We start from the raw sequence: 25,571 nt of genomic DNA, 5'->3' as shown, positions 1-25,571 counted from the left end.
GTGAACAATGTTTTGATATTCAGTTATTTATTTGCTTAATATCATAGATAATGCAAATTCTATTTGATTGGCTGCATATGATGTAACTATTCCATTTGTTCTTCCAAATTCAGTTTCTGCCTTTCTCTCCTCTGTGCTATGCTCTCGGAAGTTGATCTATATGGACTACATCAGCTTTGGTCTATGGGGAATTCTGGCAGGAGATCTGAGAGAGGAAGGGCGGAAGGTGAAGTCAGGACATTTATTACCCCAACTCACTTTGGTAGCTCTGTCATTGACTGGCTGAATCCTTAAGTGAAGATCATAGCTCTGTCAGGTGGCCATCTACACAAAGTGCTTTCTCTCTTTTTCTCTCTCTCCTTCTCCACCCCTACCCCCTGCTGTTCCCACACCCCCTGCTCCCAGGTTCCATCAACTCATTTCTACTCCCATCTCATTGGGCTGAAAAATGGTGATGGTGCCCAACTAGGCTGATGTTACTAGGATGAGATCCTACAGTCTCTTGAGGTCTCCCTTAACCATGTCCATACTTTTATAAACAGTTTATTAAACGTTTCCTTAAATTATCCAGTCTAATGTGCCTTTTCTTTCCTGCTGGTGTCTTATCTGATACACTAATCTCAATGAAATAAATTCTGATAATAGAAAATGTTCTGGACATTGCCAAATCTTGTTGATTAATTTAACTATTTTGATATTACTTATGGAATTGGAATTTTTGTTCCAAATAGAGAGTGATGTTTTTATAAAAACCAATTCCCTAATGGCATCTAAAATCAAAGCTCTTTGACAATTTTCATATTGAAGAAGCAAACAATACATGGTATTCAGTTGAACTACCATATTATGACCCAATGCTATTAAACATTTAAATGACTTTTCACTCTTGGATATATATAATAAAAATATTTGAGATTAACAAGGTATTGTTACTCTGCTTGTCTCAGCTTGTGATGTCCATGGCTTCATTCCTTCCTTTTACCCATAGTAGCTTTCTGTGGTTGTTTGAACATGCCAAGCTCATTTTCTGTTCAGGGCCTTTATACTTGTATAGGTATACTTTATACATCTTCTGCATCTTCCTGCATTTTAGTCCCTCATATTACTCAGGTCTTAACTCAAATGTCACCTTTACAGGGCCTCCTCTGTTCTGTCTAAAATATCCATTCACCACCCATTATACTCTGTATCTTGACCCTGATTCATTTGCTTTCCAGCATATTCACTATCTAAGAATATATTTTGTTAGGTTATATTTGTATTTATTTATTATTGGTCTTCACCTTCCACCAACATAAGCTCCCTAGGAACAAAGATGACATTTTCTTCAGAGGTAGACTAGTCCCTGGTAAGCAATATTTAAAGCAGATTTATTGATAATAGTTCATGTATATATATTACATATATATTGTTCTAAGTTGAATGTTCCATTTGAAGTGAAAAAAAAATGTCAGCATTTCCCAATGGGAAAAAGACAGTCTCTTCAACAAATGGTGTTGGGAAAAATGGATAGCAACATGCAAAAGAATGAAACTGGGCCATTTTCTTATACCAAACACAAAAATAAATTCAACATTGATTAAAGACCTAAATGTGAGACTTGAAACCATAAAAATCCTAGAGGAGAATACAGGCAGTACCTTCTTCAACATTGACTGTAGCAACTTTTTCTAGATATGTCTCTTGAGGCAAGGGAAACAAAAACAAAAATAAACTATTGGAGCTTCATCAAAATAAGCTTCTTACAGTGAAGGAAACGTTCAACTAAAAGGCAACCAATGGAATGGGAGAAGATATTTGCAAATGACATATCTGATAAAGGGTTAGTATCCAAAATCTATAAAGAACTTATCAAATTCAACACCCAAAAAATGAATAATCCAATTAAAAAATGGGCAGAAGACATGAATAGACATTTTTCCAAAGGAGACATACAAATGGCTAACAGGCACATGAAAAGGTGTTCAACATCACTGATAATCAGGGAAATACAAATCAAAACTACAATGAGTTATCACCTCACACCTGTCAGAATGGCTAAAATCAACAACACAAGAAACAAGTGCTGGCAAGGATGTGGAGAAAGAGGAAACTTATTGCACTACTGGTAGGAATGCAAAGTGGTGCAGCCACTGTGGAAAACAGTATGGAAGTTGCTCAAAAAGTTAAAAATAGAACTAACCCTATGATCAAGCAATTACAGTACTGAATATTTATCCAAAGAATACAAAAATACTAATTCAAAGGGATACCTGCACCTTGACATTTATAGCCCCATTATCAACAATAGCCAAATTAGAGGCACCTCTGGATCCAGTTGAAACATTAAATTGTCTTCTTACTGCTCCACCAGGTTTACATTTTTTTAAACTATCAGTGGCATTTCAAGTCTTCTGAAAGCAGTGTGGCAGTATGTGGGTGGTCCATAGCACAGTACGAGCAGCATCTATTAACAGTTTCCATTGTAGAATGATTTCAGATACTTGAATAAATCAAATCTTTAATTGAGAAAAATAAAACACAATAGCCAAATCATGGAAATAACCAAGTGTTCATTGACTCATGAATGGATAAAGAAAGTGGTAAATGTATATATGCACATAATGGAATATTACTCAACTATTGAAAAGAATGAAATCTTGCCATTTGCAATGACCTGGATGGAGCTAGAGAGTATTATGTTAAATGAAGTAAGTCAGTCAAATTCTGTCAGGAAAAGGTAAATACCATATGATTTCACTCATATATGGAATATAGGAAACAAAACAAGTGAACCAAGGGGGAAAAAGAGAGGGAGGCAAACCAAGAAACAGACTCTTAACTCTAGAGAACAAACTGATGGTTACCAGAAGGGAGGTGGGTGAGGGGATGGGTGAAATAGATGGTGGGGATTAAGGAGAGCACTTGCTGAGATGAGCACCAGGTGTTGGATGCAAGTGTTTGTTTAGTCACTATATTGTACACCTGAAACTAATATTACACTGTATGTTAACTAACTGAAATTTAAATAAAAACTTAAAAAATAAAGTATGCAATTTAAAGCACAGAATTGTGCATCCATTACCACAATCAACTTTAAAACATTTCATTACTTCAAAAAGAAATCATGTACCCCTTAGCTATTTCCTCTCCACGCACCTTCTCAGACCCATAAACCCTAATCTTGTATATATCCAATAGATTTTCCTGTTCTAGATATTTCATATAAATGGAATCATAGAATATGTGGTCTTGGTCTTTTATGACTGACTTCTTACAGTTGGCATAATGTTTTCAAAGTTCATTCATGTTGTAGCATTTATTAGTATTTCATTCCTTTATATGAATAATATTCTATTGTATGGATATACCATATTTTAGTTATTCAGCAGATGATGGACATTTAGGTTTTTCCCATTTATTGGCGATTATGAAAAATACTGCTATGAACATTCACATATATTTGTACATGGGCATATATTTTCATTTCTCTTGAATATATACCTAAGAGTGGCACTGATGGGTCATTTGGTAGCTCTGTGTTTAATTTTTTGAGGAACCACCAGGCTGTTTTTCAAAGTGTCTGCACCATTTTACGTGCCTACCAGCAGGGTATAAGGGTTCTGATTTCTCTATTTCCTCCCTAGGCAACACGTTCCATTATCCATCATTTTGATTAGAGCCATTCTAGTAGATGTGAAGGCAACCACTACTTTAGATTGTGTATACAACTCTGTTTATTTTAATTTGAAGTCAAAGTTAAAGTCTTAAATACAATCCTATATTATTTTGCTTGTTTTTTGTTTGTTTTATTTGTTTTTTAATGAATGCATTGAATTTAGGGACTAATAATTTTTTGGAAATGTTTGAGTAAATACTTTTTGCTTTATCCCATTACCAGGGATCTATGGTGGACTACTGTTATGGAGTACCTATTTGTGTCCTTTCGAATTCATATGTTGAAACCCTAATCCCCAATGTGATCATATTTGAAGATGGCACCTTTGGGAGGTGTTTGGGTCATAAAGATGGGACCCTCTTTCTCTTTCTCTCTCCACCATGTGAGTACGTAGCCCGAAAAAGAGCTCACCAAGACCAAGTCAGCTGACACCTTGATCTTGGACTTCTCAGCCTCCAGAACTATGAGAAATTACTATGTTAAGCTACCCAGTCATCGGTATTTTTTTATAGCAGCCTGAACTAAGACAACTACAATGAATTTCTTTTTCTAGAATAATGGTTGTTGTAGAATGGTGTTACTCTAAGTGCTCTATATAATGGGACAATGGATCTCAATTTGGCAATGGGAAACAGAAATTTTATAGTCTCTTTATAATCTAAAAGTACCAGTGAACTTAAAGACAGGGGCAGAAGTTTGGGGAACAACTTGTGTGTATGTATGTCTGTGTGGTGGGGAGGGTGAGTATTTTCTTGTTGTTAGGAATTATCCCCCAAAAGAAATATATGTATCAATTTTAGGACATTCTACTTAGGACCCTATTTTTACCCTTTCAAGTACATGCCCTTTGAAGGTATAAGGAGCCTAGTTTCTTTTACAAGGTGATAAGGGGTACAGATTGCATTTTAACGATACAAACTCAAATAAGAGGAGGCACATGTTTAAAAGAGGTATTTCAACAACCTATGGATAAATTACAATCCCAGGGCCAACTCTAATATGATAATAAAAAAAATTTTAGTGAACAATTCCAGTGAAGATTGATAATAAAAAGAATGACAGTTTCTAAGGAGGCAATAAATTGGTACTTTTTTCTTTTATATTTCATGTTTATCAAAAGGATGGCATAAATTTCAAATGCTAGTGATATTTTATAATACAGTGAATTGCCTTCCGCAGTTTTCTGTAGCATACACAGGAAATGTGTATTCTCTTTTTTCTCCTTTCTTCTGATAATGATCATAATCTACTTAAGTAAGTGTGATGCAGCTCCTGCAGTAGCAAGAAAAATGTGCTTTCCACTAAAGTTCAATATTGATTGATAACCTCAAAAGGATCACAGAAAAACTATATACATCATTTATTTTTACTTTCTCTATAAAATCACCTTAATATTTTTATCCACAGTATTTGGGTTGTACATGAGGCATTTTAGAATATTTTCATGCAATTTACTTTTGCCAAAAAAGAGAAATTCTGCTTAGTCATCTTTTGTATATGTATTTTGTAAATTCAAGGCAGTTTCTCTACTCTACCTTCCCTTTCCTTCCTTTCATCCCAACTCCCATTACTCCTATTAAACTTCTTCTAGTTGGTAGAAAAGACAAAATATATAACAAATAAATATGAACATGTAGATGAAATAAGGGAGGGGATGAACGCTGTGGGAGGGTTTTGAACTGATTAATAACATCTAGTCTGTGTTTTAAAGGTAACACTGTAGCTGCCATGTGAAATCTAGACTGCAGCAGGGCAAATTGTGGAAGCAAGATGACTGGTAGGAGGCTATTGCAATAATTCAGTTGAGAAATAACGATTTTTTTGGACTAGCATATAGGTAGTGGGGTTAGTGAGAGGAATACATAGAATAGTATATCTTGCATATAGGAAAAGAGAAAATGAGGAGGTCAAAGATGGCTTATCTGTTGGTGGGGTGCCTTATAATTTTTAATGCTATGGTAAAAAACAAAACAAAACAAAACACTGATGTTAATCTATTCTGTGGACAAAGAAAATAATATGGGTAATTCCATACTTATAAAAGATAATCAGAAAAATTAATTCCATGGGTACTTGATAAATGTCAGGTGATGTCCAATGGTTGTTTGATGTTTGTCAAATCACATTAATTTTCACATTTCCCTATATCTTTTCACAGTTTTCTGAAGGAATAATTGAAAACAGATTAAGCAGTTTTTGATTAAGTAGGAACTTTATAGAAATTCCACTTTTCTCTCTTACAATTGGTATTTCTGTAGTAGACATTAGTACATCCTTTGCCAAGAACATAAAGGCTCTAACACATTGAATGCAAGATGATGCAAACCATTTCATCATGTCCTGAAACAAATTAGCTTTCTGGAAACAGAATTGAATCAAAGCATGTTAAAATGACCAGTAGTCTTAAAAAATGAAAGAAATGTGTCATTATGTGTAACTGCATCTCTCCTTAAAATTCATAATATAATGGGCTTTTAAACTAGTGGTTAAATTGTCAAATATTTAGAAACTCTCAAGATTTATACAAATTCCATTGTCCATGGAATATTTTGTTGAAGCAAAACTTTGCTTTTAATGAATTTGAGATTTAGAAAATGGTGTGAAATCCGGAGTGCTTTCCTTTAGCAATGTTGCTAAATATAACAAATAGTCTTGCTTCTAGACATTTCCAGTCTCTTGCTGCTGACTACTGCATTATTTTGAAAGTTAGAAACTAGACCAAGGATAGAAGTAAGCAAATATAAACTATAAGGTTCAAGTTCTGCCTTGAGGAGTCCAGATAACCAATGTCTGAGTTATTTAGGGTGAGGTCCAGGATTTTACAAAGCTCCCCTCCTGATGTCCTTCATGTAGTATCTCACATTGCAGATACTGCTTGCTCTATACCAGGGGTCAACAAAGTACAACCCAATGCCTGTTTAATAAATAATATTTTACTAGAATATAGCCACTGACACTCATTTAGAGTTTTGACAAAGACATTATGGCCCACCAAGTCAAGAATGTTTACTTTCTTGCCCTTGAGATAGATAGAGATACCTAACAAGTTTGCTGATCTGTGCTCTATACTATGGATGCAGGTTCCCCTGCTATGCCTCCAGTGTTGTTCCCTCACTACCTTCTCCAGAACTGTGCAGTTGTCCCTTGATTTCACCCCTTGGAGGCATGAGCCCCAGACCTAAGATTCAAAAATATGGCTAAGACCAAATAGTGACAAAGTAACAAAAGTAACAAAGGTGTACCAAGCAAGTTAGGATGGTGGTTTATGAGAAGCAGTGACAGCAAGGTAATATTCTGTTTCCTTATTTGAGTGTTGGCTACATAGGTTTGTTTGTTTTCTGAAAATTCATTGAGTTGCACACTTATAAGATATACACATATAACAATTCAATAAAAAGCAAGAACTGTGTATTGAGAACTTGTGCATAAAGAATTATAGAACTGGCAGAGAAACAAATTTTAACCAGGGTTTTATTCCACTTAGTCATGGGCCATGCTTCTCTGTTTGGGATGCTCCTGTCACTTTTTTACTTAGAGGCAACTTTTTAAACTTGCTATATTAAATATATATATAAATTGAAGTATACTTTTGCCATATAATACTTTCCTTAGGCACAAGCCATCCTTCTCTGTTTGGGATGCTCTTCTTTCTCATTCTCCTTAGCTCAGAGTTGGGAGTCCCTCTCAGTTGTACAGAAGCTCCCATAGGTCCTTCCTTTACCCAAATCCAGACTCTTCACTTCCTACTTTTCCCAAAGAGAGGAGGAAACACTTCCCCCTCCATACCTCATAATAATCCCTACAGTAATGTGCTGGTGATCACAATGATGTTAGGCTGTCACATTATTACACAGAATCATTATTTGGTTGTCTTGAATGTCCATTGTGAAAAAAATTTTACTTTACCATGAATGCCTATAAAAGTGCTCCCCTATACAGCAAAGAAAAATACAAAAGAGTTACTGACTTTTACGATGATTTCTTCATGTCCTGAACAGTAGTTGGTTAATGTACACTTTGACAGCTTTAAAATACCAATTTGCCCATAATGAGAAGCTCCCAGATCTGTTGGAAAATTGTCAGTGGAATGCTTAAACAGATTTAGGAATCAACACTCCATCTTTTGTGATGCATTGCTTCTTGTTTTATGTGAGAACCTATGTCTGGACAACTTTATAGAAAAAATTCTAGGCAGATACCTATTTTAGGGTATAGTACTCAAAACAGTTTTTAACAAGCATCACTGTGTTTGTGTGTAAATTAGTTACTTAGAATCAAATACACTGATGAAAAATATACTTATTTGGCAACTGTGTCCACAGTTTAAACTGAGATAGTTTTCTAGCTTCTACCACTGAAAACTGAAAACTGAAATTACCCTGACAAAGAAACAAATACTTGGGTATACTTAAAATGATAACTATTCACTTTGAGGCTGTCTCCCTTAAGCAGCTCTTGGTTCTCCCAAACTTAAGTCCATGGAAATTGGGTCATGAATCTTCAATGATCCTTGCACTCAGAAATGCTCCAGGCACTCTGCCCTTTCCAACCCCTACACTTAGACACACGCACTGTTTATTAAGAAGCTGTTCTCAATCCCTCTAACTTTCCATCATCCTGCCTTTGTACGGGGAGTCCTGGATTAATCTGTTTTATATGGGGTGCTTCCCAGGGATGTTGCTTCCAGGAATTGTTGGCTGCCCTTACACTTGGGCATAGGGACCTGAGATGGCTCACTGGTCTGTACCCCAAACAGACCTACAGTTTCTCTCTAAACCCAAATAGTGTTTTTGTTTGTTTTTTAAGGGAGTTGGGAAAGCAGGCATTGCTGCTTTAATCTTCATCTCATATCACCTCACCTCTAACAAAGCTGTGAAGTGTTCTTTGTAAATGAGTTTCTTCTAGGCAGGTGGTTTAGAAGGAGAAATATGCTGGTAGATAAACCACTTTTACCTTGAGGGATATGATCCTCATAGGCTGAAGAGCCCTGTTCAGTGTGGACTTAGATTTTAGGCTGATCTGTAAATGATATCTCATTCTGTTATTAATATGACAGCACTGCTTGAGCTCTCCTGATTATTAGCAACCTGTACTAGAGGTGGGTGTGGGGTTGCAAGTAAAAGCATGCATAAACCAGAGTCTCTTGCTCACAAACTACTCTCTGTGTGTCTTCCTAGTCTGAATTCTAGGAGGGCTGTGGTGAGTGACCAGCTGATTGCCCCAGGACTAAGGGATTTTCAGGACGTGGATTTTCAGTGGTAAAACCAGGAGTCCCAGGTCAACAGGAACAGTTGATCATCCCACTGCAGAGATTTGTTTACTTTCTTAAAAACTTTCCCCAAAAGGAGATGCTAAAATCTTTGGGAAAATACAATATAAAGATGTGTTATCATAGAGTCAAACTAACTCTGTCCAGCAGTAATAACATGCGATACCAGCTTTTTCTGTAAAGGGCTTTGAGGGGCCATATGGTTTTCATTGCAACTACTCAGTTCTACCATTATAGTGTGAAAGCAGCCAATACGTAAATTAATGCACATGGCTGTGTTCTTGAGAAAACTTTATTTACAAAAATAGGCCTTGGGCTGGATTTGGCCCACTGGCTATAGTTTGCTTATTCTAGAGCCAAACTCTTCTTATTTTAAAATTGTTTTCTGTATTCTCCATTTATGTTTAAATATATTTAGGTAAATGCAAACATGTGTTACCCTTTAGTTTAAAAGGCTTATCAATATCACTGCCAGGGCGCCTGGGTGGCTCAGTCGTTAAGCTTCTGCCTTCGGCTCAGGTCATGATCCTGGAGTTCTGGGATCGAGTCCCGCATCGGGCTCCCTGCTCAGCAGGGAGTCTGCTTCTCCCTCTGACCCTCCGCTCTCTCTCTCTCATTCTCTCTCTCAAATAAAATAAGTAAAATCTTTAAAAAAATAAAAAAATAAAAAAATATCACTGCCATTGTTACCTATTTATAGATGTGTCATAGAACTTAAAATATTGCAAAGAAAATATAGGAAGATGTAGAACATAGGGTTACCATTAAAAGTGATTATATTGGTCTAATCTCTAGGATAATTTGTAGCTCTTATAGTATTCTAATGTATTTATTGACATAAAAGTCTGAGAAGGAAGGAGGATCTGTGAATTGGAGGAGGCTATATTTGCTATATACGTCCATATAGCCCGTGGTGTTTGAGTATTTTAATTGTACTCTGTAAATTTGACCTCCCTAGTCAAAGTACACAGAATTCATCGTGAGAAAGATTTCCCCAATCCAAGGTGCAGGCAGTGGCACCTTGCAGAACAACAGCTTAGTTGCACATTGTACCCCCTTCCTGCCCTGCTCCAGCCAGGGCCTCAGTGACCCCGTCCTTTTCCTCCCACCTGCTGCGCTTCCTTTCGCTGTATACCTTTTATTTCCTTGATCTTTCCTATTCTTGTAATTTTCTTCTATTTCCTTTTTGGCAAGTGTCTATCTACAAATGGATGAGTAAAGAAAAAATGGTATTACATACAATGGAATAGTATCCAGCCTTAAAAAGGAAATACTGTCTCTGTGACAACATGGATGAACCTTGAGGATATTATGCTAAGTGAAATAAGCCAGTCACAGAAAGACAAATACAGTATGATTTCACTTACATGAGTTATTTAAAAGAGTCAAACTCATGGAATCAGAGAATATAATAGTGGTTGCCAGAGATTTGAGGGTGGGGAATTGGGGAGTTTTTATTCAAAGGGAATAAAGTTTTAATTATGTTAGTTGAATAAGTTCTAGAAATGTCCTGTACGACATAGTGCCTATACTTAATAATTCTATAGTTAATAATACTTATTGTGCACTTCAGAATTTGTTGAGAATAGATCTTACATTAAGTACTCTTACCACAAAACAAAATGAAACAAAACAAAGGGACATAAGGAAATTCTGCAAGGTGTTAGAGATATCTGTTACCTTGATCATGGTGATGGTATCATAAATGTTTGCCTGTGTCTGAACTCATCAAATTATACATGTTAAATTTATACAGTTCTTCATATATCAGTTATACCTCAGTAAAGCTGTTAAAAAAAGAGAAAAACCTGACCATCCTTAAGATTGTAGTTCTAGTGTTCCTTCTGCAGGACAGTCTTTTCTGAGCTCCCTGACTAGGTCAAACTCCTCATTTTAGATCTATCTTATATCATATTGTTTCTTTTTTTTTTTTAAGCATTTGTCACAGCTACAGTTTTATAATTTTATGTTTGATACTGTAGTTATTTCACATATATTTGTCTATCGCTCTGTGTTGTAAACTGTAACAAGGCAGGGACTGTATCTGGTTTTCTCACCACTCTATTCCCAGAGTATAGTGTAGTACCTAATATAGTGAGCATTTAATCAGTCATTTGAATAAAGGGATTTTGAATGAAAGAATAAAGAAATGAATTAACATTTAATTTGAAGGAGATAAGAGACAAGATACTTAGGCCATATGCACCCCAATGTTCATAGCAGCAATGTCCACAATAGCCAAACTGTGGAATGAACCGAGATGCCCTTCAACAGATGAATGGATAAAGAAGATGTAGTCCATATATACAATGGAATATTACTCAGCCACCAGAAAGGATGAATACCCAACTTTTGCATCAACATGGATGGGCCTGGAGGAGATTATGCTAAGTGAAATAAGTCAAGCAGAGAAAAGTCAACTATCATATGGTTTCACTTATTTGTGGAACATAAGGAACAGCATGGAGGACATTAGGAGAAGGAAGGGAAAAATGAAGGAGGGAAATTGGAGGGGGAGATGAACCATGAGAGACGATGGACTCTGAGAAACAAACTGAGGGTTCTAGAGGGGAGGAGGGTGGGGGGATGGGTTAGCCTGGTGATGTGTATTAAGGAGGGCACTTTCTGCATGGAGCACTGGGTGTTATATGCAAACAATAAATCATGGAACACTACATCAAAAACTAATGATGTAATGTATGGTGACTAACATAACATAATAAATAAAAGATACTTAGGATATAGGAAAATTTATTTTGGTACAATCAGTATTAGAAGGAATTTTGAAAGAATGAATTTTGACATGCTCTTGCCATAAAAACGTTTTAAAAATTTGTGTGGGAGACACCGATGGACAAGATTAGCTTTGCTTTTTAATTATCGTGAACACTAATAGGGAAGCATGCATTAGTATGTAAAATGTTTCAGATCCAAATGAGTTTTTTTTTTTTTTAGTTTTTATAGTGATAATGGTCAGTGGTGTGGAGGATATCAGCCTAACTGAAGTTATTTTTATAGTACTGCATTTTTTGCAGATCAAGATATTGACAATCAGTATTGTAACTTAATTTTTTTTTTTTTTTTTTTTTTTTTTACTTTTCTGGGCCTGCTATTAGCATTGGTTTCTTTGCAGATATGGATATTACATAAAGTATTGCTTTTCTGTAATGGAAGATTAAAGCTGTTTCCATATTCCATATGAAACTGAATTTGGGATTCATTATGGATTATCTATCATTATGTGCATATGTCAGTTAATGTTCAGAAAGCTGTTTTTCTTTCCTGAGGATTATAGTGAAATAGGGCCAGCAAAATGTGCATCCAATTGATAGAAAACATGAGAGTGCATTTATGAACCATGTTCATAAAGTCACCTCAAAGTTGCTTAAGAACCCCAGCGTAAGATAATCAAAACACTGAAGGGTTTTGCTTGGTTTTCCTGTGCTGTTTTTAGCGATCATGACATCTGTTCAAGTACTTGGATACTGAACTTAAAGTTAAGAAGAGCTAGCTTAAATTTTGTTTTTTAAACCATTAAAAGTCAGTCTAGGCCAGTGGTTCTCACTCTTGGCTACACTTTGGGATCACCTGGGGACCTTCAACAACTGTTGATGCCAGGAACTACCCCCTCAAGATTCTGATCTCATTGATTTGGGATGTGACCTGGGCAGTAGGAGTTTTGAAAACTCCCCAGGTGATTCTAAGGTGCAGCCAAGTTAAAAACCATTGGTGTAGGGCAATTCAGACTAAGTGGGACTTTAGAGAAATCTTAAAAAAGCAAGCTCCTCTGTATGATGGTGATTTACCTTATTTCTTTGTAACTGCTATTCACAGAGTGTTCCCTAGACTAGCAGCATTGACATCACCTGGGAACATGTTAGAAATGTAGAATCTCAGACTTACCAAGTTAGAATCTGCGTTTTAACATGATCTTCAAATGAACATTAACATTTGAGAAATGTTTTTAGCACATTTATTTCTCTATTGCTTTGCTCCTTCCAGTGTTTTCTCAACTTGTTTGTCTTCTATTAAATGGACATCAGATATCACTGGAATGGATGGCCAATCTTTTTTCTAAAAATAGCTCATCATTTATGTTAAGTTCCCTAAATTAGAAGCATCTAAGTCAGAAATTGCCTGTCCACTGTGCACATTCTGAGTTTCTTTGACAATAGAAATTTCAGAACTTCTAGTTCTGAAATAAATTTCCCTTCATATACAATATCCAAAAAAATATCTAGTGGCTTTTTTTATTAGTCATAGTTCCCCTGGTGGTGAGTGTTAGATTATTTATTTAAAGGATTTTAATACGTATTTCAAATTCTGGTCCATTTTCCTGCTGAAGGGTATTTCAGGAATTCATTGACTTTTTGTCCTGAAGACTGATGTTTCAAAGATAGAATGCTTTTGAATGCTTCTAATATTTTATCTTGTTTTGAACCTTCAACAAAGAACATTCTCTAAATACTCAGTGTTAGCTGTGAAGAATGGTTTGGAGCTTTCAGTTACCCTTCACTTACCGGAATAGGGAAATTTGCATCTGTTTCAGTGGATGATTTTGTTATTTAAGTCAATCCAGTAGTAGAACCATTCTGATGCAGCTTTATCCAGCATTACAAATTATAGTTTAATGGACTAGTAATAATACATTGTGAATACTTCTTTTCGTTATTGAATTAATTGTAGAGCAGTTTCTTTTGTGCTGAATCAGTACTTGCCATTAGTACTTATCCCCATCTAAGTTGGCATTTTATCTCCTCCACTCCCTTCCCTTGATGGAGTGCTGTGACCATACTCCATATTGTAAATTGATAGGAATAACATGGAATGAGCTTGCCTGCTATACTACAATGACAAAAATGAATTGGTTCATCATCAGGTATGATGATGTGGTGTCAAATTCCCAACCATGTGGTTTTCTCACACATCTTGTGACATTTTGCAACAGTTGGTTCATTGCTAGTTGTATTTTTTATAATGTAATGCTAGTGGAAATTATTTTCTGCAATTCAAATTTGTCATGCATGATAAGGAGACACAGGGGCTTTTTGGAAAAGGGAAACATTTGGCATAAGTGGGGACTTGTTTAGACTTTCACACTAACCTTTATTAGTGTGAAATAAAGTCAGCATGAACATGAGGAAAGGTTGAACTCCCGCAATAGAAGGAATTTTTCATGTAATTGTATAAAATAATACCCTATTCCTAAGTCCCTGACCACTTACATTAAAGGCGTATTTCCTGGCTATGTTACGTCCACTGGGAATGAAACTCTCATTCAGTTTCATGATTTTGTGAACCATGGTGTTCATGCTGCCCAGTCTTTTAACAACTTTCTTCTTTTATCGTGCCTTGGAATTTTCACTCTTCTGATTTCCACCCATTAAATAACACATGAATTCTTGCCCTCTGTTGGGCTTCTTTGGACTGGTGATTTATTTAGGTCCTGGACCTTGACTTTTTAATTTTATTCTAAATGAGGTTTCTGGCACTGTAGCTCCTAGAATCCACAAGCTAGAACTCCTTGACCTCAGATTCCTATTGGTCTTGAAGGAGGAATTGGACACAATCTCACCCCTACAGATTTTGGATCTTTTGCTTGTCTTGAGTTAATGGCTAAAGCTCAATAACTGAAGGAGTAACATTTGATCTTGGTATGTTTCTTCTTTAGGTAGAGCTCTACCACGAGCTTTAGATTGCATCCCTGGCCATACTGATGTGAAACACAATAAGATGAACCACTTTTCAGAGTCTTTTTAGACATCCTGAAAGTGATGAACAAGGCGTGAGATGAAAAGGTGAACATGACCTCTGGGGATTTTAAGCTTCATCATGATTTAATGGCAAATCATTATAAATTCCCACACTTGACTCTCCCAATAAACATTCACTTTAAAGGAGATAAATGTTTTTAATTTTTGTAGGTAACTTTTCTAGCTACCAAAGTCCTTATTTACCTACCCTATTTCACCCTATTCCAGTATGGCCCTAGACTTAGGGGAAAGGATTTGGGGTATTCCTATTCAAGTGGGGACCTAGTGGCCCTCAAACTCATGGCTACTTCTTGGAAGCTGGCTTTGGAAGCCACAGTAGGAAAAGGAACTCTTACCATCACATCTGCCTTTAATTTTGGAGATGCTACCTCCGGAAAAGTTAAATCCCTCATGAGGCTGTAATCTGGCCTAGAGTTTATGATGAACTAAAAGCTCAGCTCACATCAGGTCCTGCTGCCTAGGCTAAAGCCAATAGAAGCAACTTCGTATAGTAGCAGGTACATCTGTGCTCATAATTAAAGGATCTAAAAATTCGGAGCCCCTGAGGGCCTCTTTTTTGTTTGTTTGTTTTAAATCTAATATTTAACAGAGCACTTACTGTGCCAAGTCCTATCTTCATCATATTTAATCTTCACAGCTGAGTTGCTTTGTTTACCTTATTTTCTTTGCATATGAAGAGATTCAAGCTTAGAAGGTTTATGTAAGGAGTTAAAAGTTCATCTAGGTTGTACCTGATGGAACCTATTATTTGACCCAAGGGTTGTCTGATTTCAGAGCTCAAATTCTTAGCCCACTGTACGATTCTGTGCACCATGAAGAGCTAAGGAGGCCTTTTCTCAGATGACATAGGAAGAAAGACCCCTCTTTGAAAAGCTTGCATCAAAATATTTCAGTTGTCCATTACAACATTTTCCAAAACATTGAAGACCACCTGCAGAGATTACTGGTGACAATACACGATCACCTATAACAGTTGCTCCTTGGTCATAGTATCAGGTAACTTGAGAGGCTGCTGTCTATCTTTCTACCCTTAACATGTTCCTGGAATATCATTCATCCAGATCTGGTCTCCAAGCTACCCTGTTCAAATATTGGCAAGATTGTACTAGTGATGGTTGGCACCCTACTGAATATGGCACATTTTATCTTCTGAGACCAAGCTCTGCCATTCTGTTTATCATAAAACCTTCTATTACCACATGAGAAATCAGATATCAATCCCCAGTCATCCTGGTTTTGACATTCTGAGTTCATTATCAGTGATCAATGACTGGAAGTATACCAATTGGACACTTGGTGTTGAGTGGGCCTTGGGTAACAGCATGGAGTTTCTAGAGCAAGATTTACTTGTTATTTCTCACTGTGCCTCCATTTAGAAAACTTATGCAAATAAGCTCAGATATTCCTAATGTTCCTGAGGGACATTGGGAACTATTGCCTTTTCAGAAGTTACGTCCAATATGAAAAGAGGTAGTTTACAGGGTAAGCTAATAGGTAAAATTACTCATGTCCATGGCTTCTCAGCAAGATGCTCTGTAACCAAATAGAGGCTCTCTCTGATTTTAATTTAGGCCTACCCACATAGAAAGCTGTAGATACCTTTTCTCCATCCACATATTCTCTCCTTATTTAGGCAAGAGATAACAAACACTTGGCACATTTGTCATGTCTCTCTCTTCTAATATCCAAAAGAATGAGAGCTAATCAATCATAGCACTGTATCCCCCTGAACTTGGCTAATAATCTCACATTCTTCACCGAATTCCAAGCAGCTTCCAGCAGTTGATAGGCATTGGCATGTAAGATGAAAACTTTGCCATTCTTTTCCATTTCAGACTGATGATGTAGATTTGGCTGTCTGCTTGGCTCTTTATTTCAGTTTTGCTATCTCTTGGTCTAGTTTCTCTGTTTCACTTGTTGCAGCTCAATATCCTTTCCCTTCCAGACTCCTGCTATACTCTTCATCAAGTGGATTTCAGTAGCCATGCTCCTCTTTCCCAGTTACCTAAAGTTCTAATCAAAGAACTGGTAGCCACTATACATATCTCCCAGAAGAAACAAAACATTATAGTTAAAAAACATCATTTTCATCACCTCATATTGTGAATAGTTTATCAATAAAATGAAAAAGGAAAAGATTCCATGAATTTAGCATGAGAGTAAAAATAAGAGTGAATATCAAAGCTAATCAAAAGAGAAAATGGTTGAGGCCAGCATAATGAAAAGACATGTAAGAATCTTAAGTGTATATTACTAAGTGAAAGCAGCCAATCTTAAGAGGCTACATACTGTAGGATTCCAATTATAGGACAGTTTGAAAAAGGCAAAACTAAGGAGACAGTAAAAAGATCAAGGCCTGCCAGAGGTCAGTGAAGAGGAAGAGGTAAGTAGGAGGAACACTGAGGATTTTTAGAGCAGGGCAACTATTTTGTATGATACTTTAATGGTGGATTCAGAGTGAACCTTAATGTAAACTATGGATTTGAGTGATAATGATGTATCAATGTAGGCTTATCAATTGTAACAGATGTACTGTTCTTATGGGGTATACTAGTATATGGTATATGTGAGGGAGGCTATGCATGTTTGCAGTTAGGAGGCATATGGGAACTCTCTGTACTTTTTGCTCAGTTTTTCTGGCAATCTAGAACTGCTCTAAAAAATGCAGCCTATTTAAAAGAAATAATAAAATATAACCAGTTTGTGTTGCTATACCTAGGAAGACTAGCATAGTTACAGTGATCATACTTTTAGAAATAATTATCTAGACCTATAGCTTATCAAAGGGTTCTTTCCTCATTTGTGAACTCATTTATGGGCAAAGAATAAACATTAGGTTACATTATTCCCAACCTAAGAAGCCATTTGTATAGAAATGAGTACTATTTCATAAAATCTTTTCATAAAATATCAGTTAACACAAAATTTACATTATTATTTTTTAATTCATATGCTATAAATATTGGCAGATTGTCTTATTGTTATCTGAGGAATTCAACTTGTCCAGAATTATTTGTGCTTATTTTCTTCAATTTATATTTCTACTTTAGTTGGATTTCCTAGAGAGACTCTACAGTCTCAATGGCCATGTCCTTTCTGATTCATCCCAACTCTTTTAGTTAATTAAATATAGACTTTAAATTTTCATATTTGTATTTGGTAGTTAAAGCAAAATCATATTTTTCATTATCAGTGAGATGGATTTTCATGATAATGAATACAATATTTAAATACTTTCTGTTATCTTTGATCTATAGATGCATTCTTAGACTTAATTGGCTACCAAGTTCTCATCAGTAAAGACATTATAAATATTTTAATGTGGTAGTATACAAAGGCCACTTTGGAAAAGACATAACGTCTCATTCATATCATTCAATTAGGAATTTCTCCTCTACACACCTACCCCAAATCCATCCAAGATGATTAATAATTAAAGATTAGGTTTTATCTCCTAAACATTAGCGTCTTCTCTTGTGTATTCTGTGGGCCTCAGATGTTAATAGATATTATATGAAAATATTTTGTCATCAAATATATCTAAGAAATGCTGAGTAAGTAAGTTTCTTTTTTGCAGGATTTTTCAGATCCTTTTATTTGCTAATGTGCAAAATGAATCTCTAAGCCAAAGTAGTGTGGTGTATTTTACCATAGGGTCATTTTTCTTTTTGAAAGAATATCCTGCCGGATGAGTGTACCATGGGATGCATTTTGTAAACTGTTGATCTGAGCATTCAGACAATTAATGCAGATGCCACTTAAATGTTTCACCATTTCTAAGTTATAATGGATTATCTTTGACAATTTTCCATCTGTAATCCTGAATAGCAAAATCTCAGGGAAATTTTCTTCTTCTAAATCTTAATACAGGTAGAAAAGTTCCCAAGTCACTTTCTTACTGATTTTTTCTGAACTTCTGTAAATCATGAATCATAGTAGAAACCTGGCTTATGAAACATAACATATGTTGTATACATATGCCCAGGAGTTGGCATTCTTAACTGACAAAAAATAAACTCACAAAAGGTGGAAGGTTATTAGTATTCTCTCAGTAAGAGGCTATTCATTTCAGAAATGTTGTCCAATTTACCATAATTGGTTTGCCCTGTTCTACAAAAGGAGAATTTTAGCGTCTTCAACAATACCCTAAAAGCTTGAAAAATGCATACCATAATTTTTACCTGGAAGAATAGCAGATGCATTGTTTTTTTTTAATATTTATTTATTTATTTTTAGAGAGAGAGAGTAAGAGTGGGAGCAGGGCTATGGGCAAAGGGAGAGGGAGAGAATCCCAAGCAGACTCCCCACTGAACGCAAAGCCCACAGCACAGCTCCATCCCACAACCCTGAGATCATGACCCCAGCAGAAATCAAGAGTCACATGTTCAACCAGCTGAGCCACCCAGGCACCCTGCAGATGTGTTATTAATAATATTATGGGAAACTCTAATGTTTCCCACTATAAACTTCAGAAAAGGGATTCTGAAGTTAAGCTATTAAAATCTACCCCAAAAGTGATGTGATCAGATATCATTTGTGAGAGGGAAATAAGAAGGTTTTAGATGGAAGGAAAATAGGAATTTAATCACTACCTTAAGAGAGAATATTTTAAGTGAATATTTTGTTTTTGTTGATATATTATAAAAATTCCAAGATAAAATTTTACCTCTTCTTAAAAAATGGGTTAAATATCCTAACTACCCACTAAAAGTTTTATGTTATAATTGTCTCTTATCACAACTTGATACAGAATAAACACTGGAGCATTTAAACACCTCTTTAATATATATATTTTACTCTTGCTCTAATCTATCACCTTAATCAATGATATTCATAGTTCCAGAGTTTGCCAATGGAATGAGTACATAGTGCTAGAATATGTTTGAGAGAAGGAAAGTGAAATAAAAGTAATCTTAAGGAAAGAGTTCTGTAACTGTACATTTGTATTCATGCATAAAGATAGTCTCTTTCTACTTATGTTTTATAGAAACATTACAAAATAAGAATGAAACTGAATGAAAAGACCACTCTGGGTAATTTTTTTTTTTAGCTTGCAAATGACTTGAGAAGAGTAATATATCTTCCACTTAAATATCAATTAAACACAATTGAACCACCTGCATGTATGAGTTATTAGGCTTTGAAATATATGTATGTTATCCCATTTAACCCTATGTTGAGTAGTTATAATATTCCTTTTAAAGACTAGAAAACTAAAGACAAGAGATATTCAATAAATTTCCCTTGTTTTATAGCTATATAAAATACCACTTTTTTTGGACAGCTGTGGTAGATGAATCCTCATGGCTAGCATTTTTTTTTTTTTTTTTTGCTTCCAGAATCCCTGCTTTTTTCTCTATAGCACACTTTTCAATTATACTGTAATGTAGTTGGAGTAAAAAGACAAATCATTTATTTCTTCATCAAGCACTAATTATTCCCCAAAAGCTTAGCATTGTTTTGGGTAATTTTGGGGAATTGCAAATGAAGACAATGGTGACCTATTTCTGTAGGTCAAATAGGTACCTATTCTACCAGCAATGCCCAACTGCCTTTGATAATTTCCTATTGATTGTTTCCCAAAATGTTAAAAAATCCATCCCACCTCTCTTTTGCAGTTTTGGTGACAGTGACAAAGAACGGTACATAATTAGTCTGTGGCTAACTGTTATAATGACTCCCAACTCTTGTGGCTTAACACAATATAATACAAATTCATTTCTTACTTGTGGCAGTGTGCAAAGCAAGTTGGAGGGGATTGTGGGGAGAGAGGAGCATGGGAGACACTCTGCTTCAGTCACGCAGGATCTCAGTGTCTCTCTGTTTGTGGTATTATGGTCTATACATGATCTGTAAAACTGAGGAGAAAGGATGATGCAAAAAAAGATTTTTCTGGGGCTAATTTTCATCCGTGTACCATTTGTTGGACTGTAATTGCATGGCCCTGATATAAAGGCATACGGGTTGGAAAATGTATATTAGCTGTGTTCCCAGTAGGAAAATAGAATGATTCTGTAAATACAAAAAATTGTCTTTGCCCCAAGTACTTTTGCCCCCTTGTTAATTTAAGAGGTTTGATTAACAGAAAGTAAACCTAAAATGCAGATCAAAAATTAGTGTTCTAGGATGTATGTGGGCATGGAGAAATCTTGGGCTTTTCATCTGTAAAAAATCCATATACTCAATTTTCTTCTCTCATATCCCCATGTCGACTGATAGTTCATTTCTTACAGAATCTGAGCAGAAGTGGAGAGAATTTGCATTTATGTTTGGCCTCCCACAGTTCCCTGGAATGCACTTCAAGACTGAGGTTTGTAAGTATTCAGGGATCCTCTCAACTCTGTCTTAGGGAAAGTGATAGATGTATCCATTGATGCTGTCTCTTTTTCATTTACTCACTGAGTTTTTAAAAAATATGTTTGATGTCTACTATGTACTAAGCATTAAGGCTGAAGGGGTGTGTGTGTGTGTGTGTGTGTGTGTGTGTGTGTGTGTGTGTGTACACAAACAGTGGTCAAAATGGACATGGCCCGTGCCCTCTTGGAACTTACAACTTAGTTAATGGGGCACAGAGAGGGGCTATATTAAAGCTGACATGAAAGGAGAATACTTCTAAAAGCTGATACATATTATGAAGGAAATTACTGAGGTCTCTGCAGTATATTACAAGAGGGTTTATCCAAATCTTGGATGACTTTGGAGAGCCGAAGAGTAAATGAGAGTTAACTAGGAAAGTGGGAAAGGGGTCCTGAGCAGAGGACATACTCTCCCCACTCCCATTCCCAATACAAATGACTTGGGTGCCTCCAGTTACCACTTTCTGTGAGACCACAGACTCTGCAGCAGCAATCATGTAGATTATCTACCAGTGTCACAGAATAGAGAAAATCATGTGAACCTTCTCTGGAGTCTCCAAAGAGAGAAAAAACTAATCACTGTTGATGAATAGGAATCTTTTTTTCTCCTATGAATATAACACATTTACTCTCTTGATCTGGAAGTTAAATCCTGTTTAGATTGGGCTTCCCTGTGGACTTTCTGACCATGTAAATCTTCTAGTACCCCTTTTCTGTTCACTCCTAAATAGAACTTTTTGCACATTTTACAAGAAATGATATGAATAAGACATCAATATAGTTCTATTAATGTTTAACTAGGAAATAATTCCAGAAATAAATGGTGTAGGTGTTCATTGAAGTGTCATAAAATGCTTCAAACAATGAAGAAGGAAGTGAGTTCTGGAGTAAGTGCATCGATCCTATGGTAGTCGAGGCCAACACTTTACAGATAGGAAAGGAAAATTGTAATTATGTTTCAGGAAAGCTGTAGCCAGTTGGTGTGGAGCTGGCTAATACTGATGCCAACTAGAAGTTAAGAATTGATTAGTGATTTGAAGAATTGCTTTTAATTTTTGTTTTATTTGTAGAAAATTAAAAATTTATATCCTTCAAGCAATGATTAACCTGATTACAGGTATTAATAGCCAAAATACCACATTGATTTTATTTCCAGCTCTGAGCTATAAGAATGTAATTTTCTAGCAGGCTTATAAAATTCAAGCAACAGTTGAAATTATAATGGACACTAATGACATGTAATCAAGGCTGAGCCTTTTAGCTAAATAAACAATTTTAATTCGTGTTTGAAGTGTAAACAGAATGTAATTCATGAATTTTATTTGTTCCCTACTTAGATACTAGCTGACATTTTGTCTTTATCCTGGCCATTATTATGGTGAAAATGTTTCTAATTTTTTTTTGTTACGAAGGGATCTTTCTTTTAAAATCACTCATAACTCATTGAAATATTTTATTTGACAGGAAAACTGCAACTCGAATACCAAGCAATGTTTTTAAAACCTTCAAAGTAAAAGATAAAACAGTGTTCCATTCAGCAAATATAATATCAAGCCCAGATATTAGAAAATTCACTTCACCCACTGTGTTTTGGGGTAGAGCATGAATAACCCATCAACCAAGGGCTTTAGGAAACATATTTTCCTCTAGAGTGAGTGACTGTCATTTTGTATCACAATATATTAGAATCTTTCCTGTATCCATGACACCAGATGAACTTCCTTGGTTGTACCAAATATCAAGAATTTGATTCACTATCCTTCTGAGGAATTCTACATAAATATGACTCTTTATGTTGTAAATAACAAAACACTCTATTCATGGTGGCATAAACAATAGTTATTTTATTGGCTCACATTACTGAACCATCCAGGGATAAAACATCAGATTTAACTTCTTTTTAAATTTTTTTTTTTTTTAATTTAAGTTCAATTAGCCAACCTGTTTGCAAGGCAGAGGCCCCATTTCTCTGTGTTCTTTCCTCCCAGGAGTGCTGGCTTTGTTCTGGGGGGGGGGGTTTCTCTCAAAGTAGCAAGATGACTACTGCTAGTTTGAGGGCAACATGATTTTGTGTTTATATTCACTGGAAGAAAAAGGGGGTTTCTTTCACTCAAACATAATAAGTGCTATGTGGACCAAATTAAGAAACTGCCATGAATTTAGGCTTGGATTTATTATTCGTCCGTAAAGTAGTAAACTCTTATGAGGAGTAATTGGGTCATCTTGAGTTCTGGGTAATCGGTTCTTACATGGAAAGAGGAGATGATGGAAGGTCAAGAATGCACACATATTGTCTAACAAGTGCTTCTTTTTCCAACTAGTCCTGAATCTGATGCATTCTTTTCTTATAATATTATTGCTAGACTTCTGCCCATAATGTTGAAAGTCATTTTACTATAAATCCTAAACTGGATAGAGCCCCAGAATGAATCTGGTATTCACTAACCTTTACTAACTTTACTAATTTGCAAGGTACACAGTTTGCATAGTTTTTCAGATTGAAAAATTACATAATAACCACAAATGTACATCTTTCCTCTTAATAAGCTAAGGGAATTTTAATGGAAATCAGGCCTTAAATGAAACTTTGGAAAATTTTTAAATCGTATGTTCTTGTTCCTCAGGGGATAGGAGAGGGAGGAACAAAGAGAATTTGATCATTGGAAAGCAAATGTCCTAGTTTTAAAGTGGTATAAGATTCTCATCATATTTTTGGAATTACATTTTTTTCTTGCCTTGTAAAAAAAAACAGAAGGTTTTTAAAATTTTTATGCATTTTTAAACTTTCATATTGTAGGTGTGCTGGAAACAAATTTTCAGTGGCATTTAAAAGCATATTAAAGTTTATGAAAACTACTAAAATTATAGAGTTTAATCCTGTTTAAGATTCTGCCACACATGAAGAACAAGGGAGATGTGAAAGGAAAATGTGTCTTCTGGCAAACAAAATGGGATGAGGTGGGGGGTTCGGGAACAAAACAATTATGAGCATTAATGTGCTCTTACCCTAAAGATCACAGACATTTCCTAAAGTAGTAACATTTTACAAGGATTACAGGAAAGTCCAGAAAAGCAGACATTCCCTGGAGTATAGTTACTCACATATGACATGACTTTTTCCTTTGTAGACTCCAAGTGTATGTATACACAGAGAATTTAAACTACCCACCTCTATCGTTACTTCCTTATCATATGGACAAATATATAAAATATTAACATTCAAAGTGTTCTGGGATGTTGAAAACATGCAGTATTATCAATTGTTAGTGTGACCATAACTTTACGCAGCATTTCCTGGGAATAATTTTAATACATATAAAGGTCTTAAAATGTATGTACCCATCAGTTCTACTTCCAGAGATTTGTGCTGAAGTAATAATTGGACAAGTGTGAAAAACATAGGAAAGATATTCAACAAGGCATAGCTTATAAGCATGAAGGAATGAAAATGACCCATATAACAAAGTATTATTTACAGTTAAGTGATAATATAAATCAATATTTATTGGAATAGAAAGGTGCTAAATGTTTTATCTACATTGATGAATAAATTTAATGTGATTTCCAATAAAAATGTCAACAAAAAATAAAAGTATAAGGTAAGCTAAAATATTGGAAAATTAATAATAATTAGAGGGTGCTAATACTGCCACACATAAATACAGGAAAGCAAAAGGGAGGAAAGAGAAAAAAGAAGGAAGGAAGGAGGGAGGAAGTGAGGGAAGGGAACAAAAAGGAGACACAACATTGAAGGATTTCAGTTTCCTATTGCTGCATAACAAACTACCCTGAAATTTAAAGGCTTAAATCCACAATCATTTATTATGGCTCTTGAGTCATGATGATGGACTAATCTCAGTTGGGTTGTTTGGTTCTAGGATTATTTAGACTGACCTCATCTGAGGCAGATGGGTTCACTGGGCCTGTTTCACCTGATACTCTCCTCCTTCTGCGACTAGTGGGCTTGTGGCAATGACAAAGTACAATGAAACAACAGAAACACAGGATTCCTCTTGAAGCCAAGACTCCCAATTGCTATTTCATAACTTGCACTACTTACTATTAGCCAAAACAAGTCATAAATCTGTTCAGATTTAAAGAATGAGGAGGTAATATAGGAATGACAGAATTATTGGGGGAAGGGCATGGATAAAGGGTGAAGAACTGGGGGCATGAATACAATCTATGAAAACACCCATGTAACAAATTACATACTTTTGTAATGTGTAAAGGATTCTTACACATCAAAGATTAATAATTCAAAAGAAAAAATGTGCAAAAAAGAAAATGCAGTTCATTCAAACAGGAACACAATAGTCTTATAAACATAAATGTCATTAATAAACTTCAACTTCATTTATAATTAAAATAATGCTTATTAAGATAATGAGATACTTCCTCTTATATCCAAGAGACTGTCAAAGTTTAAAATTTTGGTAGTAGATTATGTTGGCCAGGGTGTGAAGGTACACAAACATTCCCATTCCCTCTTGGTAGAAACCTAGTTATTAAGG

At 35.5% G+C, this 25,571-nt stretch overlaps 1 long non-coding RNA gene across 3 annotated transcripts in view; it reads left to right on the top strand.

Annotated features, from left to right (window-relative positions):
• Positions 1–25,571, top strand: part of LOC141373619 (uncharacterized) — a 419,005-nt gene that overhangs the window by 73,419 nt on the left and 320,015 nt on the right. For 2 of the 3 annotated variants that reach the window (XR_012379821.1, XR_012379823.1), the window contains exon 2: positions 20,935–21,015. This is a non-coding gene — a long non-coding RNA (uncharacterized lncRNA). The remainder of the gene's footprint in view (positions 1–20,934; positions 21,016–25,571) is intronic. The other variant, XR_012379822.1, reaches the window with a different exon arrangement.

This window comes from Callorhinus ursinus, unplaced genomic scaffold (assembly GCF_003265705.2).
Source record: "Callorhinus ursinus isolate GAN/ISIS: 27379988/994484 unplaced genomic scaffold, GSC_fseal_2.0 scaffold10, whole genome shotgun sequence".
Lineage (NCBI taxonomy): Eukaryota > Metazoa > Chordata > Mammalia > Carnivora > Otariidae > Callorhinus > Callorhinus ursinus.
Note: the sequence above shows the minus strand (reverse complement) of the source record. Positions and strands in the feature narration are given on the sequence as shown.